Below are 16,347 nucleotides of genomic sequence, written 5' to 3'. Positions count from 1 at the left end.
GGATCTCCCAGACAGAAAAACCATCATCTGTGCCACGATAGGCAGCTGCCTAGAATACTGCAATTTACTTTATCTGGGATTGCCAAAGATGATAGTGCAGAAGCTTTAACTTATACAAAATGCTGCGGCAAGGTTACTTATGGATGTCCCGCTGAGGGATCATATCACCCCTGTCCTCTGTGCCTTGCACTGGCTGCCAGTCCACTATCGCACCTAATTTAAGGCAGGATGTATTATGTTTAAAATTATGAGAGGCCTTGCCCTGACCTACCTTTTGTTCTCGTTTTCATAAACTAGCTCTTTGCAGATCACTTAGAACAACCGGAAGAGATCTTCTCTACATCCCAGTGCCCAGGAAGACCTGGTGTGGTGATCAAGCTTTCTCCCACCAGGGTGCCGTGCTGTGAAATAGCCTCCCTGCCGAGCTCAAGGAGGACCCTACTCTCCCGGTCTTCCGCGGGTTATTGAAGACTTGGCTTTTTATGCAAGCCTTCCCTGCGTAGCCTTTTTGATTTCACCCTCTTTGCAACTCCTAGTCTCTGGGTCTCTCTTCCCCAGGAACTCTGCTAAGCGCGTCGGGACCCTTTGGGGTAAGATACCTCTCAACTCAACTCAATAGAAAGTGCAGTCTCCTGGGCTGGCATTGGACAACTGTTCTGTCTATCATACAAGGCTGGACTTTGTATTAAAGATTCTCCTGTATTGTAATCTGTTGGCACTCGTCCTGCCCCTTCCCTGTCCCCTCTGAGGCTGCAGATGGGCATGAATTCAGGCTGCACTGATGGCAATGGTGAGGCTGCATTCAGAGGCTGCATTCATGGCAATGGTGAGGCAGCATTCATGGCAATAGTAAGGCTGCATTCATGGCAATGGTGAGGCTGATTCCTTGGCACTTGTGAGGTTGCATTTATGTCAATGGTGAGTCTGCATTCATGACAATTGTGAGGCTGCATTCATGGCAATGGTGAGGCTGCATTTATGTCAATGGTGAGGCTTCATTCATAGCACTTGTGAAGCTGCATTCATGGCAATGGGGAGGCTGCATTCATGGCACTTGTGAGGCCCGCATTCATGTCAATGGAAAGGCTGCATTCATGGCAATGATGAGTCTGCATTCATTGTAATGGTAAGGCTGCATTCAGAGGCTGCATTCATGACAATGGTGAGGCTGCATTCATGGCAATGGTGAGGCTGCAATCAAGGCAATGGTGAGACTACATTCGTAGACATGGTGAGGCTGCATTCATGGCAATAGTGAGGTTGCATTCATGGCATTGGTGAGGCTGCAGATGGGCACTGATTAGGCTACATTGATGGGCACTGATTAGGCTACATTGATGGGCACTGACCCTTATTTTGCTTCACAGTTCTTTATTTAAAACATTTATTCTTCCTTAAACTTCCCTCTTATTATTATTATTATTATTATTATTATTATACAGGATTTATATAGCGCCAACAGTTTGCACAGCGCTTGAAGTAAAGGTGTGTGTTATACACCTGTGCGTGTTGCCGATAAATACGGTGTGTATCCAAATAGCATGCCCAAGCTCATCCTTAGACTCTTCACCACACACAGCCACAAAGGCAATATAATTCTTGTTGGGCAGTATATTAATCAATTTGCATTTAATTTTAATGGTTTAAAGAATGTCGGGCAAAATGGTCGGCCCACACGCATGTTCACTTCATCAAATCTGGCCCTCTTTGAAAAAAGTTTGGACACCCCTGGTTTAATTTGTAATCCCTCATTAGAATTCCCATGTTACACCTTATTATGATGCATTCAGATTGGTCAGCTCATTATGTATTCAGATTTGTTAGCTCCATACTAGTTTAGAATCTAAACTAGTATGTAGATTAAAGTAAACCTTGCCTTATATTGTGCTAAATTCATGCATAACAATACTAATGTCACCCTGACAATATCTCTACAGATGTACAGTATGTTCTGTATGTATGTTGCCGCAACAGAGGATCTGCCCCTGCCTGGGCAAATGTTTGGCCCCTGCGTGGGCTAGTTCTTTGTGCTACCGAAAATTTCAATAAAAATAATAAAAAAAAAGATAAAAAAAACTTCTGCCTTTAGAAACACTTTAAAGGAGAATTGTAAAAAACAATTAATTAGTTAAACCCGCAAGTGCTTTTTTACCACTACTATTTCTTTATACTGGCTTTTTGAATTTACAAATGCAGCAATTTAGAAATTGGATGAATAGCACTGAGAAATACTTTTTAATAGATAAGTAGTGCATTTTATATACAATTTTATATAGATCAGACCAAAATGAGGGACAAATGAGGAGGAAAGAGGGATGTTTGAGAGCTATGACAATGTATTGACAAAGAAATTGGTGTTAATGGGCCAGATTCACATACATTTGCGGCCGTGTAAGGTAACCCGTTTACGTTACACCGCCGCAAGTTTCCAGTTTTAGTGCCCGATCCACAAAGCACTTACCTGGAAACTTGCGGCGGTGTATCGTAAATACGTCCGGCGCAAGGCGGGCCAATTCAAATGGGCGTGTGCCATTTAAATTAGGCACGCTCTCGCGCCGGACCTACTGCGCATGCTCCGTTTCGCAATTCCCGTCGTGCTTTGCGCGCAGTGACGTCATTTTTTCGAACGGCGACGCGCGTGGCGTAATTCCGTATTCCCGGACGGCTTACGCAAACGACGTTCATTCTTAAATTTCGACGCGGGAACGACGGCCATACTTTATACAGCAATACGATTGCTGTGTAAAGTTAAGGCACCAAAAATGACTAACTTTGCGACGGGAAACTAGACTAGCGGCGACGTAGCGAACGCGAAAATCCGTCGTGGATCGCCGTAACTCCTAATTTGCATACCTGACGCTGGTTTACGACGCAAACTCCCCCCAGCGGCGGCTGCGGTACTGCATCCTAAGATCCGACAGTGTAAAACAATTACACCTGTAGGATCTTATGGATATCTATGCGTAACTGATTCTATGAATCAGTCGCATAGATAGAAACAGAGATCTGCCGGCGTATCAAGAGATACGCCGTCGTATCTCTTTTGTGAATCTGGCCCCAAGTTCTCACACATTATCCAGGAATAAAGAGGAAGTGTGTCAAAACCATTTCCAGTTTCACGAAAACATTAATTGTTAATTGCTGCAACCCAAAATACTGTACATTCTTTGGATGACCACAACTCCACACCTGCCAAGTGCAGAAACAGACACATCAGTGTCAGCAACATGGGGTTGTCTGTCTACTGTGGTAGACCTACAGTGCATGTTTTCTCAGCCGGGGCGGGGTTCCTTGCTCTGGAACAGACAATCAGTTTGGGGTTCCATCTTCCTCAATGCTAGCCAAGCACAGTGTTTTAGTCGACCTGTGAGTATAGACCCTCTTCTCCCCATGAGTTTTTTTCTCCCCTTAGAGGTAGAATATATGAACTAATATTATATACCCATTTGTATTTACAGTTTATTTCTGTACCCAACTCCTGATAAATGGCATAAGCCATGAAATATGTTGAGTTTCCATAGGGTGCTTAGCCAAGTCTGGCTCATTACCTGAAATAAATGGATAGAAATGGGGCCAAGTGAGGACCCCTGAAAAGCCCTTGTGGAGAATCAACCACAGTATACTGAAATTAATTATAAACTTTATTGTTGTATCAAAAGGTGTGCTATAGTTAAATACTTTTCCCATTATATATTTTATGTCTGGTGTCCTTCCCAGCAGCTTTTTTTTTTTTTTTGCAGTTTTTTACAACCAATAATCATTTCCCAGTTTAACCTTCACTGCTGACACCTTCTCAGCAGTCTTTGTCTCTGCACCGCCCCTTCCCTTCCCTTCCCTTTACATTAGCCTACATTAGCCTACTCCCATTTACTTCCTGTCCCACTCTCCTTTCCGTGTCAGGTGACTGACTGTCACCTGACAGGCCTTCTCAGTCTTTTCCCCATGCTGTCTGTTTACTACTGCCCACTTCCACACTACCGGCCTATTATGGCTCGCCTGGTCTCTCCGACCACGCCCGCCGTATCTAGGCCCGCCCCCTTACTTCCCTATATAAACCTCTAGCCGTCCAAACAATGTCAGACATTGCTGGACGGCAGAGGTACTAGTGACATGCCTGGTGGCTACACTGAGCGCTTGTCTCTTGTTAGTACTCCCTTACTCTGGATCCTTTTATTTATCACTTTTTGCATTGGTTCCCTCCTTCCTTATCTAATGCCTGTTTCTATTGCCATCCATTGTATTCACAGATTGGAGCTCTGCTAGCTCTCTACTGACACCTCTGGCCAAATTTAATATGACACTTTTCTGCTAACCTCAGGTATGCAGTTATTTAATTATTATTTTTTGACATATTTTTCTACATATGGTTAGGTATTTCATTACATGTATATTTATCCTGTCCCTTTTTTTATGGACAGGTTTTTACATTATCATATGTTACTTTGTGACTATATGGGCCTGAGGTCTTGCTATATGTGATTCTGCACCGCCGGCTTCCTTCCTCTTAATTTCATCCAGAGGAGTCTTTCTGCGTCCTGATAGTGTTGTCCTTTCTCTGGGGTGTGCAGGGTTGATTAAACGCTGTGATTGGTATGTGTGTGTTTTTATCTGCACCTTTTGATGTATTTATTGCCATTTTTCCATTTTGTAACACTTGCAACATATATGCTTTCTTTGTTTTTTAGAAAAGTGGTTCTTATACTCGTTGACTACATATACTTCGGCCCCTGATGAAGGGTAATCCGAAACGCGTAGGGCCGTGTATGTCTTCATGGACCTTGCTTTTCAATGACACCTAACCATGTATTGTTTTTAAATAATTCTATGTGATATATGTGTACAATTTCCATCTTTGAATATTAAATTATCTATTTTTTGGATTACTGTGATTACTGTATACCTTTGTTGCCTTTAAAGCCCCATTTAGGGGGTCCCTCCACTTTTTCCTAGTTAAATACTAAGGGCCAGATTCACAGAAGAGATACGACGGCGTATCTCCTGATACGCCGTCGTATATCTCTGTGATCCCCCCGTCCCAACTATGTGGCTGATTCATAGAATCCGTTACGCATAGATAGCCCTAAGATCCGACAGGTGTAATTGACTTACACCGTCGGATCTTAGGATGCAATTCTAGGCCGGCCGCTAGGTGGCGATTCCATTGCGGTCGGCGTAGAATATGCAAATGACTAGTTACGGCGATCCACGAACATCCGCGCGTTCGTCGCAATCTCGTACGTCGTCGCTCGTCGGTTTTTCCCGTTGCAAAGTTACACCTGCTTTAACATGGCTTATCTTTAGATCAGCCATGTTAAAGTATGGCTGTCGTTCCCGCGTCGAATTTCAATTTTTTTTTTTGCGTAAGATGTCCGGGAATACGAAACGCCGTAACGCACGTCGCCGTTCAAAAAAAATGTCGGGGCGCCGTAATTTCGCGCAAAGCACGTCGGGAAATTTTTACACGGAGCATGCGCAGAACGTTCGGCGCGGGAACGCGCCTAATTTAAATGGTGCCCGCATCATTTGAATTAGGCGGGCTTGCGCCGAGCGGATTTACGTTACACCGCCGCAAGTTTACAGGTAAGAGCTTTGTGAATCAAGCACTTACGCTGTAAACCTGCGGCGGTGTAACGTAAATCAGATACGTTAAGCCGCCGGGGAGCAACGTATTTGTCTGTGAATCTGGCCCTAAATGTTACATATGAGGAATAAATCCTTGTCATATCCATCAATAAAAAATAGGGCTGGGGAAATTAAAGATGAATTCCTCGATTAATCTTTAATTTTTTTGATCTATCAAAATTCTTTTGATCGATCAAAATTCTTGACGTCACCAGACAGCCTGGACTTACCCTGCTGGATGCAAGCAAACTGCACCCATTGGATTGAGGTAGCTTTGCATCTGTGGAGCAGGAGGATGCATCAGGCTTCATCAGGGGAAGGGGGCAAAAATAATCATCGTTTTCCTGTCCTAAGCAGTTTTGTGCAGACAATTCTTTGTGTATTGCCAACATCTGTTCCGTGCGAAAGACTGTTCAGTTCTTCAGAGTATATTGTCAATAAAATGCGATCATGTCTGCTTCCAGAAAATGTAAACACTCTGGTATGTCTGCGTGACTGGCTAAAGTGATGCCTACTTGCCTACTATAAAGTGACTGACAGTCAATATACTAGATACGTTTTACAATTAAAGTTAAACTAACTTTCTACGTTTTTCTTAAAGTTTAATAAGAAAAAATTACTTATGTCAGTGCTACAGTTTGAATTTTAAAACGTATTTGTGTGAACTGTGAAGTTAAGTCTTGGATTGTGGAAACTAACTAGTGTTGGGTGATTGTATATACCGTATTTGCCGGCGTATAAGACGACCCCCTAATTTTCCAGCTAAAATGTTGGTTTTGGGATATACTCACTGTATAAGATGACCCCTCACTGTGCCATCATACATGCCTCACTGTGCCATCTGTAACATGCCTCACTGTGCCATTTGTAACATGCCTCACTGTGCCATCTGTAACATGCCTCACTGTGCCATCTGTAACATGCCTCACTGTGCCATCTGTAACATGCCTCACCGTGCCATCTGTAACATGCCTCACCGTGCCATCTGTAACATGCCTCACCGTGCCATCTGTAACATGCCTCACTGTGCCATCTGTAACATGCCTCGACGATCTCCCTACCTTCTCCTGTTGGCGGCCATCCATTATTCAAAAGCCGCGCCTCCTCCTCAGGCTGTTCCGTGATAGGCGGAACAGTAATTTTCCCAGCAGAGCCTCTGTTCAGTGTTCCACCTATTACGGATGTCCTCTCGTCCGAGGCTGAGGATGAGAAGGCATCCGTGATAGGCTGAACACTAAACAGAGGCTCTGCTGGGAAAATTAGTGTTCCGCCTATCACGGAACAGTCAGAGGAGGAGGCGCGCTTTTTTAATAATGGATGGCCGACGTCTGACACAGGTACCTGGCATATAAGACGACCCCGACTTTTGGGGCATGATTTTACATGCAAAAAGTCGTCTTATACGCCGGGAAATACGGTAGTGTATACCACATTTACCACTGACTAATGCAGAGTTGCAATGCAAGGAGATCAGCTAAAAGTAGTTGGATCTGTATGTGTGTAATAATTAATCAAAATTAGTCGATTAATCGATTAAAAAAAAAATTGACTAATCGAACACGAAAATTTTAATCAATAACAGCCCTAATAAAAAACATACATGCAAAACAGTAAAAATAGACAACGTTGTCACACTATAGGCTCCAGACCTAGGGGCTCCACATATACACATAAATGCTATGTGCTGCTATGTATCAGGTAAACTAATATTAGCATGGAAAATAGATACTGGTAATTGGACTGGATCTCAAAAGAGATACTGCTCTGAATGTCTATTGAAGTAGACATTAGTTAGTCCATGAGTAGTTTTCCTGATGATAGATTAATTGATGACTGCTGACCATTTCTGAAGCACAACCAATGTTAATATTTCAAATGCAATTGCTGTAAAAGTCTATGGAAACAGTTCAAAGGGGAATATAGGGGATTCACCTTGTTTGGAGCACAAGACCCATATAAATCACCCCCGGTTTCCTCCCGGAAAAGGTCGAAGCTGCAGAAACATGCACAGTATAAAAGTTTCCCATCTAATCACTGCACTTTTGAAGGTAAAGTGAGAGGGGAGAGGAGCAATAAGTAGAATTTGCAGTCCAAAGGTTGAATTAGTGAGTGAGTGAATTACATGTATAGCGCTACAAATGCGAACTGAATCGCCTCAAGGTTCTTACCCTTCTACCGACAGCGCCGGGATCTCCGTTGTCTCCGTGGACATTTACTGTGATTTCATCCTCCTACCTCATTACCTACTTACTGGCCCATATATACCTCTATATATTAATAGGTAGATTCACGTACAGTGGAATAAAGTTACGGCGGCGTAGCCTAGTGTGTTTAGGCTACGCTGCCGTAAATTAGCTAGGCTAGTAGTAATTCTAAATCAACTTACCTGCTAATCTACGGCGGCGTAGCCTAAAACGAGCGGGCGTAAGGGCGCCTAATTCAAATTGGTTGGAGGGGGGCGTGTTGTATGGAAATGAGGCTTGACCTCATGTTTTTTGATGTTTTTTGCTACTGCGCATGCGCCAGGGGGGCCTACATTTCCCAGTGCGCATTGCGGCTAAGTACGCCGTACGGGCCTGTTGATTTCGACGTGGACGTAAACTACGTAACTCCCGATTCACGGACGACTTACGCAAACGACGTAAAAAATTCGAACCTCGCAGCGGGAACGGCGGCCATACTTTAACATTGTTATTCCACCTCATAGGTGGAATAACTTTAGGCCGCCTAAGGCCTTACGGAAACGACGCAATTCGACTGCGGCGGGCTGGCGTACGTTCGGGAATCGGCGTACAAGCTCATTTACATAATCTACGCCGGCCGCAATGGAAGCGCCACCTAGCGGCCATCCGAAAAATTGCAAGCTAAGATAGAATGGCGCGAGCCGTCCTGTCTTAGCTTTGTTTAAGCGTATCTCTGTTTGAGCATACGCTTAAACATACGGCGGCGTAGATTCGGAGTTAGGTCGGCTTATCTACTGATAAGCCGGCCTAACTCTTTGTGAATCTACCTATAAGAGTTTATCGAGTACTATGTAATTATCAATGTGTATGTGTATCTTCCCTTGTTTTTATAGCAGCTCTGTTTCATATGGTGTACCAATGTTATGACATCAATTTATTATTGAATTTATCAATGTATTTGTATTTGCGTTTGATTAATAAAACATTTATATACAAACGATCTATGCAAACAGTGACGCTCCTCATTCAAAGTCCCACTAATTTCCTTTCCTGTACTTTTCACTTGGTTACCATGACTTGAAAGTGGTGAAGTGCTGCCCCCTACTGGTAAAATAAACTGTTTCCCTATTACCCAAAGCATAAACATGCCTGCCCTTTACTGCAGCACTTCATAGTGTATGGGCAATTGGAGTAAGAAGGGTCAGGAGGTCGCAACCAGCTCAGAGTTTTAATCACATGTACATATATCACAACAGAATAGAAATAAAGGGGTAGATCCACAAAAGGATTATGCCGGCGTATCTACTGATACGCCGGCGTAATTTTAAATTTCCTGCGTCGTATCTTTAGTTTGAATCCTCAAACCAAGATACAACGGCATCTGGGTTCGATCAGACAGGCGTACGGCTTTGTACGCCTTCGGATCGTAGATGCAATACTACGGCGTCCACTGGGTGGAGTTCTCGTCGTTTTCCGCGTCGGGTATGCAAATTAGCTTTTTCCGTCGATCCACGAACGTACGCGCGGCCGTCGCATTCTCTTACGTCGTCTCTAGTCGGCTTTTTCCGGCGTATAGTTAAAGCTGGTATTTTGCGACGCATAGTTAGACTTGCCATGTTAAGTATGGCCGTCGTTCCCGCGTCGAAATTTGAATTTCTTTTATTTTTTGCGTAAGTCGTCCGTGAATCGGGATGGGCGTAACTCACGTCTAAGTTAAAAAAATGACGTCCAGACTTCCGGTTCCGGCGCCACATGAGGAAGAGGTAGATTCCCTCAGCTCCCGCCGCGCTCCTCTCAAACCCGGCCGATTCACCCAGCTACAGCTTCGGGGAGACCCCCCCTCCGCCCCCGCCACATCCTGGGCTCAGATGGATCGCTTTGTGGAGCGATCGTATGCTCGAGTGGCGGCCGCCGCGATCCACACAGCGGGAGAGCCGACGGCTGATACAGGCAAGATGGCCGCCACTCGCACGCAGGCAGAGCTGCTATCAGCGCCTGATCAGACACAGCCACAACTGCAGCCCCTCACGGCTCCTATGCCACCAGCAGCTATAGACCCTGCTTCCCCTGCTGGTATAGCGCAAGCAGTGGTGGCTTTGCTGGGCCCCACGCTCACTGCCACTGTGGATGCTGCAGTACACAGAGGGCTGGAACAGCTCCATATTGAAGTGCAGGCACAGGCACAGAGACTCACACATGCAGAAGACAGGATCTCCTCGCTAGAGGATGACTCCTCAGCTGCCTCAGCTATGCTGGCACGCATTGATGTCGCACATAGGGACATCTGGCGCAAACTCGATGATTTGGAAAATCGCTCGAGAAGGAATAATTTGCGCATTATTGGACTCCCTGAGTCGGTTTCCGCCACTCAACTCACGAATATTTGCGCGAAAATAATTCCTGAGCAATTAGGTCTCCGCATACCCTGCACCATTGAAAGGGCGCATCGCATCGGGCAATACTCTGAAAGTCATGTCAAACCACGCCACGTCATAGTAAAATACCTCAATTATGCTGACAAGGCGGCCATTATGCAGAAGTTTCGCCGCACACGCACGCTGTCTGTAGATGGAGCGCGACTACTGCTTTTTGCGGACTACTCTGTGGAGGTAATGAAACAGCGCAAGGCCTTCTCTGCGATCTGTACCACTCTTCACAATGCCCAAATCCGGTTCTCGTTGGCTTACCCGGCACTCCTTCGTGTCCAAACGCAAGACGGGGAACAACTCACCTTTGCCACACCTGACGAAGCAGAAAGTTACGTCAACACCCTGGGAACGGATATGGATCTCGCCAACTCTGCAGAAAACTCATCCTCTCCGCAGGCTCCTTCTTCATCTACACTGCCTAAACAAAGTAGCCCGACTAAGCCCCCTTACAAACGCATCCGCGTCACGCAGAAGGAGGACAGATCTGGCGGTCGCTGACAGCCCACGATGAAACCCTTTTTTTTGTTTTTTTTTTCTCTATCGGACTCGCACTGGAAACGGGTAATATGGTCCCCCTTTCCTTTCTTTAGTCCTCTTATTCCTGGTCTAGTCAGCCCTTGTTTTTCTTTTCTTTTTTTTTTTTTTTTTTTTTTATTACTATTATTTTGGCTTTCGGTCCGACTGGACTCTATGTTGCGATGGAGGACCTTGAAAATATTTGACCTCTGTGCCTGATCCTGTTTAGTGGATACCTGACTATGTTCCTGTTATAATGGCATTGTTCTTTAGCTCTCACAAAAAAAAAAAAAAAAAAAAAAAAAAAAGTGCGCTGTAGAGGCTCCAGCTACTGATCGGTCCATTTCTGCTCACACACAAGGGCTGACCATTCGTCCGCTAATACATGCGCCTCTGTCTGGAGTCGCTATGCCCGCTTCATAGACCCCCGTATACTTGGCCTACATGGTGTCCTCCCCCTCCCTGTAGCTTATTTACCGACATCAGAGGAGGTGCTGATGAGTAGCGGGAGCCTAACTAGGTAGTGGAACCTCATGTGGAAAAAAGTGAAGTGTTTATCGTGTGATGGGTGTTCGTTACACCTAAATGTTGCTCTGTTATTTCTTTTTTTAGGTACTTATGATGACTGTTTATTGTTTATTCCTATTTGTATTGCGTTTCTACCCTCAGGAGACCTGAAACACTTGGGTGACTCTCGTGCTGAAGATGCCCTGCCTTCAGGGGTGCCTCTTGGCAAGCCCACACCTCAATATACCATTTTACCTCAGACATGGCCTCGTCAGCCAGTGGGAGTCACCTGAGGTTTGTCTCATGGAATGTTAAGGGGCTTCGTTCTCCATGCAAACGTATGTCCATCCTTAGGCATTTGAAGCGTCTCCGGGCGGACGTGGCTCTGTTACAGGAGACACACCTATCCGCGAATGATCTAACACGTCTCCGTAAACTATGGGTAGGCTCGGTGTATGCCTCACCGGCTATAGGCCGTAAGGCTGGAGTGGCTATTTTGCTGCACAAGAATCTGCGACACACTGTTAGGGAGGTCAGAGCAGACTCGACAGGCCGCAAGCTGACTGTACACTTGACTTTAGGAACCAAACAAGTTGCCATCACCAATATTTATGCCCCTAACGCCCCGGACTCCTCCTTTTTCCAGGATATGGTACAATGGATACTTACAGCCCCTGAAACCCTTCACCTGGTAGGAGGGGACTTCAATTCCGTCATGTCCACACTGGCCGACCGCACGAGTAAAGTGGCACACGGACCGCACGATTCCTCCTCCCCGATGACCGACTCGACTCCACTAGCGCGATCTATTGCCTCCATGCGGTATGTAGATATGTGGCGTCTGATGCACCCGACGGATCAGGAGTATACCTTCTTTTCGCCCCCGCACAACTCGTTTTCCCGCATCGATTACTTTTTTGCCTCCCCTGCATTAACGACTACTTTGTGCGATTCGGAGATTGCGGATGCCAGAATTTCGGATCACAGCCCCATTATTATACATATGGCACAGGCTACACCCTCTTCCCCCTCGCCCACATGGCGATTTCCTTCATATCTAGCTGACAATGATGACTTCGGCCACATGCTTCGTGAAGCATGGAACGAATACACCTCAACTAACGGGGAACACATCACCAATCCGAACCTCTTCTGGGAAGCTGGCAAAGCTTTCCTGAGAGGGAAAATTATCTCATATACCACTCAATTTAAAAGACATGCCAGGCAGCAATATGAACGGGCGAGTGAGGCTCTACGTTTGACACACGAACGCCTAACTCTAAGTCGCACTCCCAATAATATACAAGAGTGGCGTCAGGCTAAGCGTACGTTTGACCTTTGGGCGGAACAGCAAGAAGCTGCTAAAATGTCATACGTTAATCTGCATTATCACAGATACGGCAACAAAGCGGGCAAGTTACTAGCCAAGTTGTGCTCGGGGCCAAGAAGACCTACTCATATTTCCTCCCTGAAAGATACGACTGGCTCTCTGGTCACCTCGCCTGCTGAAATTAGTAACTTGCTTGAGGATTACTACACAAAACTCTATGCAGCTGACCAGACGGACAATGTTGCTGCGGAAGCTCTCCTTGCCAAGATCCGTCTGCCCAAGCTTAAAATTGCACAACTAGAGGAGCTTAACGCCCCTATCACCTCTGATGATATCCGGCGCACAATCAAAAACATGGCATCTGCTAAGGCCCCAGGCCCAGACGGCTACACAGCTGAATTTTTTAAATTGACTAAGGACTTTGTTCCGGACACCCTACAACGGGTATATGCAGCCATGTGGGAGGGGGGCCCCTACCTTCCTACTGGTACGCAGGCGCACATAAAACTGCTATCTAAGAAGGGGAAGGATCCCTTACTGCCAGGCTCCTACCGCCCAATTTCCCTAATTAACGTGGACGTCAAAATTCTTTCCAAAATTATTGCGTCACGCTTGGCTCCGCTGCTCCCTTCCTTGTTACACTCGGCTCAATCTGGCTTTGTCCCAGGACGCTCGGCGACTCTAAACATCCGTAAGGTTTTGCTGGCACTGGAATACGCTAAAACGCACCCCGATCACGACGTCGCTATTATTTCATTAGATGCCGAAAAAGCCTTTGACAACGTTAGTCTGTCTTGGTTGTTCAAAGTAATGGAACGGTTCGGTTTTTCGGGCCCGATCATGCGATTTTTGCAACAAATGTACGCATCACCAACTGCGCGTCTTGTTACCCCTGATTTTGTCTCGAACTCGATACCCCTAACAAAAGGGACAAGGCAGGGATGCCCCCTGTCCCCCCTACTTTTTAATTTTGCCATTGAGCCCCTGTCGAGATTACTTAACTCCCATGAAGGGATTAGTGGCGTCCCCGTGGGTAACCAAGTTCTTCGCTCTGCCCTATTTGCAGATGACATACTCCTATTCTCCACCGACCCCCTCGCAGACTTTGACAGACTCCGAGACCACTTTGCGGCCTTCCGACTATGCTCTGGCTTTCGTATAAATTTTGACAAAAGCGAAATTCTGGCACTCAACCCACGATTATCTCCTAAATGGAGACCTCTATCTCCATTTACTATGGCAACTCAACACATTACATACCTAGGCATACGCATAGGCCGTGACCCATCTTCTTTGTATGTCCTTAATTACCCTCCGTTAATTTCAAAAATTGTCAAGGAGCTAGAGGCATGGGCGGCCCTCCCCCTCTCACTCTTTGGGAGATGCCACCTTTTTAAAATGGTGTCATTTGCACGCTTACTTTATCCGATGCAGACCATACCTTTATTATTGAAACACTCTGATGTGCAAAAAATCCATAGGGCTCTGTCTACTTTTATATGGTCCCGCAAAAAGCCACGCATTGCGCTGCAAAAACTATGCCTCCCAAAGTCTGAGGGTGGGGCGGGTCTACCCAATATCCGATTTTATAATCTTTCATGCTTACTTAGACAGGGAATGGACTGGCTGAGTGGAAAGTCAAAATATTGCAATATCCTACTTGAAGGTGCTCTGACTGCCCCACATACCCTTTCAGCCATCCTTCACTCCAATAATAATGCTCTACCATCCCACCTCAAGTCAAGTATACTTATTAGAGATACAGTCATCGCTTGGAGGGAGGTACGGAAATTGTTGGGCCTTCCATCTAGTATCTCACGCTATCTACCAATCCAAGGCAACCCTATGTTTCTTCCATCCACTCTTCACAAAGCATTTGATCACTGGCAAATCAAAGGGCTAACGAAAATAACCTCTGTCTACCATGGTGAACCTGCTAAGTTTAAGTCCTTCGGGGCCCTGTCGAGTGAATTCTCATTACCACCGTCGCACTCCTTCTTTTACCATCAACTAATTGACTATCTGAAGTCTTGTCATGGACCTAATTCTGATCCTTTCCAGCAGTCCTTCATTGATGTTGTACTAAAGAGAAACGACTACTCCATCTCCAGTCTTTACTCCTACCTTATTCAACACCAAACGGAGAAATACCACCTTGCGCCATTCCGAAAATGGTCCACCCTATTTGACGATGATGATCTACCGGAAAAAATCCTTGAGGGATACAGACATGTTCGCAAACTAACTATATCGGAAACATGGCGTGAAACACAATTTAAGATTATACACAGAGCGTATTTCCCGTTTCGCTTCAATAAAGCGGACCCAACTCAAGCGCAATGCTCCTGGTGCTCCCAGCCTCGCCCCACGTTGATACACCGTCTTTGGGACTGTACAGCCATCTCCAAATTCTGGGACTCTGTCATTGCCCACATATGCACAGTCCATGATACTAGGATCCCGAAGGATCGGTTATTATGCCTGTTTGACTACACGCCACTAGCATCTTCTACAACGGCACTGGCGCCCCTCATTATTCCGCAATGGGCTCATCTCTGCCTTCTAGTAGCTCGCAGGACTATTATGTCCCATTGGATTTCACCAACACCACCCTCGCTGGAAGCAGTGAAAAGGACCATGCTCTCACTCTTTTACTTGGAGAGGCTGGACACGATTACGCTAAACTTTCGCTCTACTTCCCGTTTTTTTGCGAGATGGCGTACCTATATTGTGGCCACATTAACTCGGACAGTCTTACAAGAAGTCATGCGACCATTTCGCTATACCGACTGGTACTTGAAAAGAGACCTCACCAACTCGTTAGGCCACCTTAAGGTCTCTGATCTATCTGACCCCTCTACTTCTTGAACACCGTAATACGACCATGGCTTTGTGGAGCTCCTTGACTTCCATGACTCTTTTATACCTACAGCCATTAAGTCCCGTAGCTCTGCTAGCTATGGATGTGGTTAGGCTGATACATACTGTATAACATTCAGTGTTGGGTATTTGCTTCATGCCTCTACTCCTGAGGGTTCTACTTTTGTTTTTTTTTTTTTTTTTTTTTTTTTTTTTTTGTTTTTTTTTTTTTTTTTTTTTTCTCATTGTTGCTACTGTATAAGTCATCACTTTTGTTTGTTTATGTTGTACTGCTCTGGTATACTGCATATTGACTACTGTTTTGGGGTTGTTTTTACCCTTCCTATCTGTAAGATGGAAATCCAAATAAAGATATTTGCAAAAAAAAAAAAAAAAAATGACGTCCTAGCGACGTCATTTAGCGCAATGCACGGCGGGAAATTTCGGGACGACGCATGCGCAGTTCATTCGGCGCGGGGACGCGCTTCATTTAAATGAAACCCGCCCCCTAATCGCCGATTTGAATTCCGCCGCCAGAGATACACTACGCCGCCGTAACTTAAGGCGCAAATTCTTTGAGGATTCGAAATTCCGCCAGGTAAGGTACGGCGGCGTAGCGTATTTATATATTTTTTCTATTCTGTTCTATTGTTTTTCTATGCTTTTCTTTTCTATTTTCTATTCTATTCTAATCTCTTCTATTGGAATTCGATTTCATTCTATACGAAAGTCGAATTTCAGAAGATGTTATATATAAATATAAATATATATATATCTCCATATATAGAGATATATAAAATATTTTTTTTCTGTTCTGTGCTATTGTTTTTCTATACTATTCTTTTCTAGTATTCGATTCTATTTTAATCTTTTCTATTCAAATTCGATTTCATTCTATACG

The 16,347-nt window shown here is 45.1% G+C and overlaps 1 long non-coding RNA gene across 1 annotated transcript; it reads left to right on the top strand.

The window, feature by feature from the left end:
• Nucleotides 1-4,180: 4,180 nt before the first annotated feature.
• On the top strand, nt 4,181-4,843 carry LOC120914484. Its single transcript, XR_005743689.1, has 3 exons — nt 4,181-4,318; nt 4,419-4,590; nt 4,686-4,843. It is a non-coding gene; the product is annotated as an uncharacterized LOC120914484 (long non-coding RNA).
• The last annotated feature ends 11,504 nt before the right edge of the window (nt 4,844-16,347 follow it).

The sequence above is a fragment of the Rana temporaria genome, chromosome 9, assembly GCF_905171775.1.
Source record: "Rana temporaria chromosome 9, aRanTem1.1, whole genome shotgun sequence".
Taxonomy (NCBI): Eukaryota; Metazoa; Chordata; class Amphibia; order Anura; family Ranidae; genus Rana; species Rana temporaria.
This window is presented reverse-complemented; position numbering and strand designations above follow the sequence as displayed.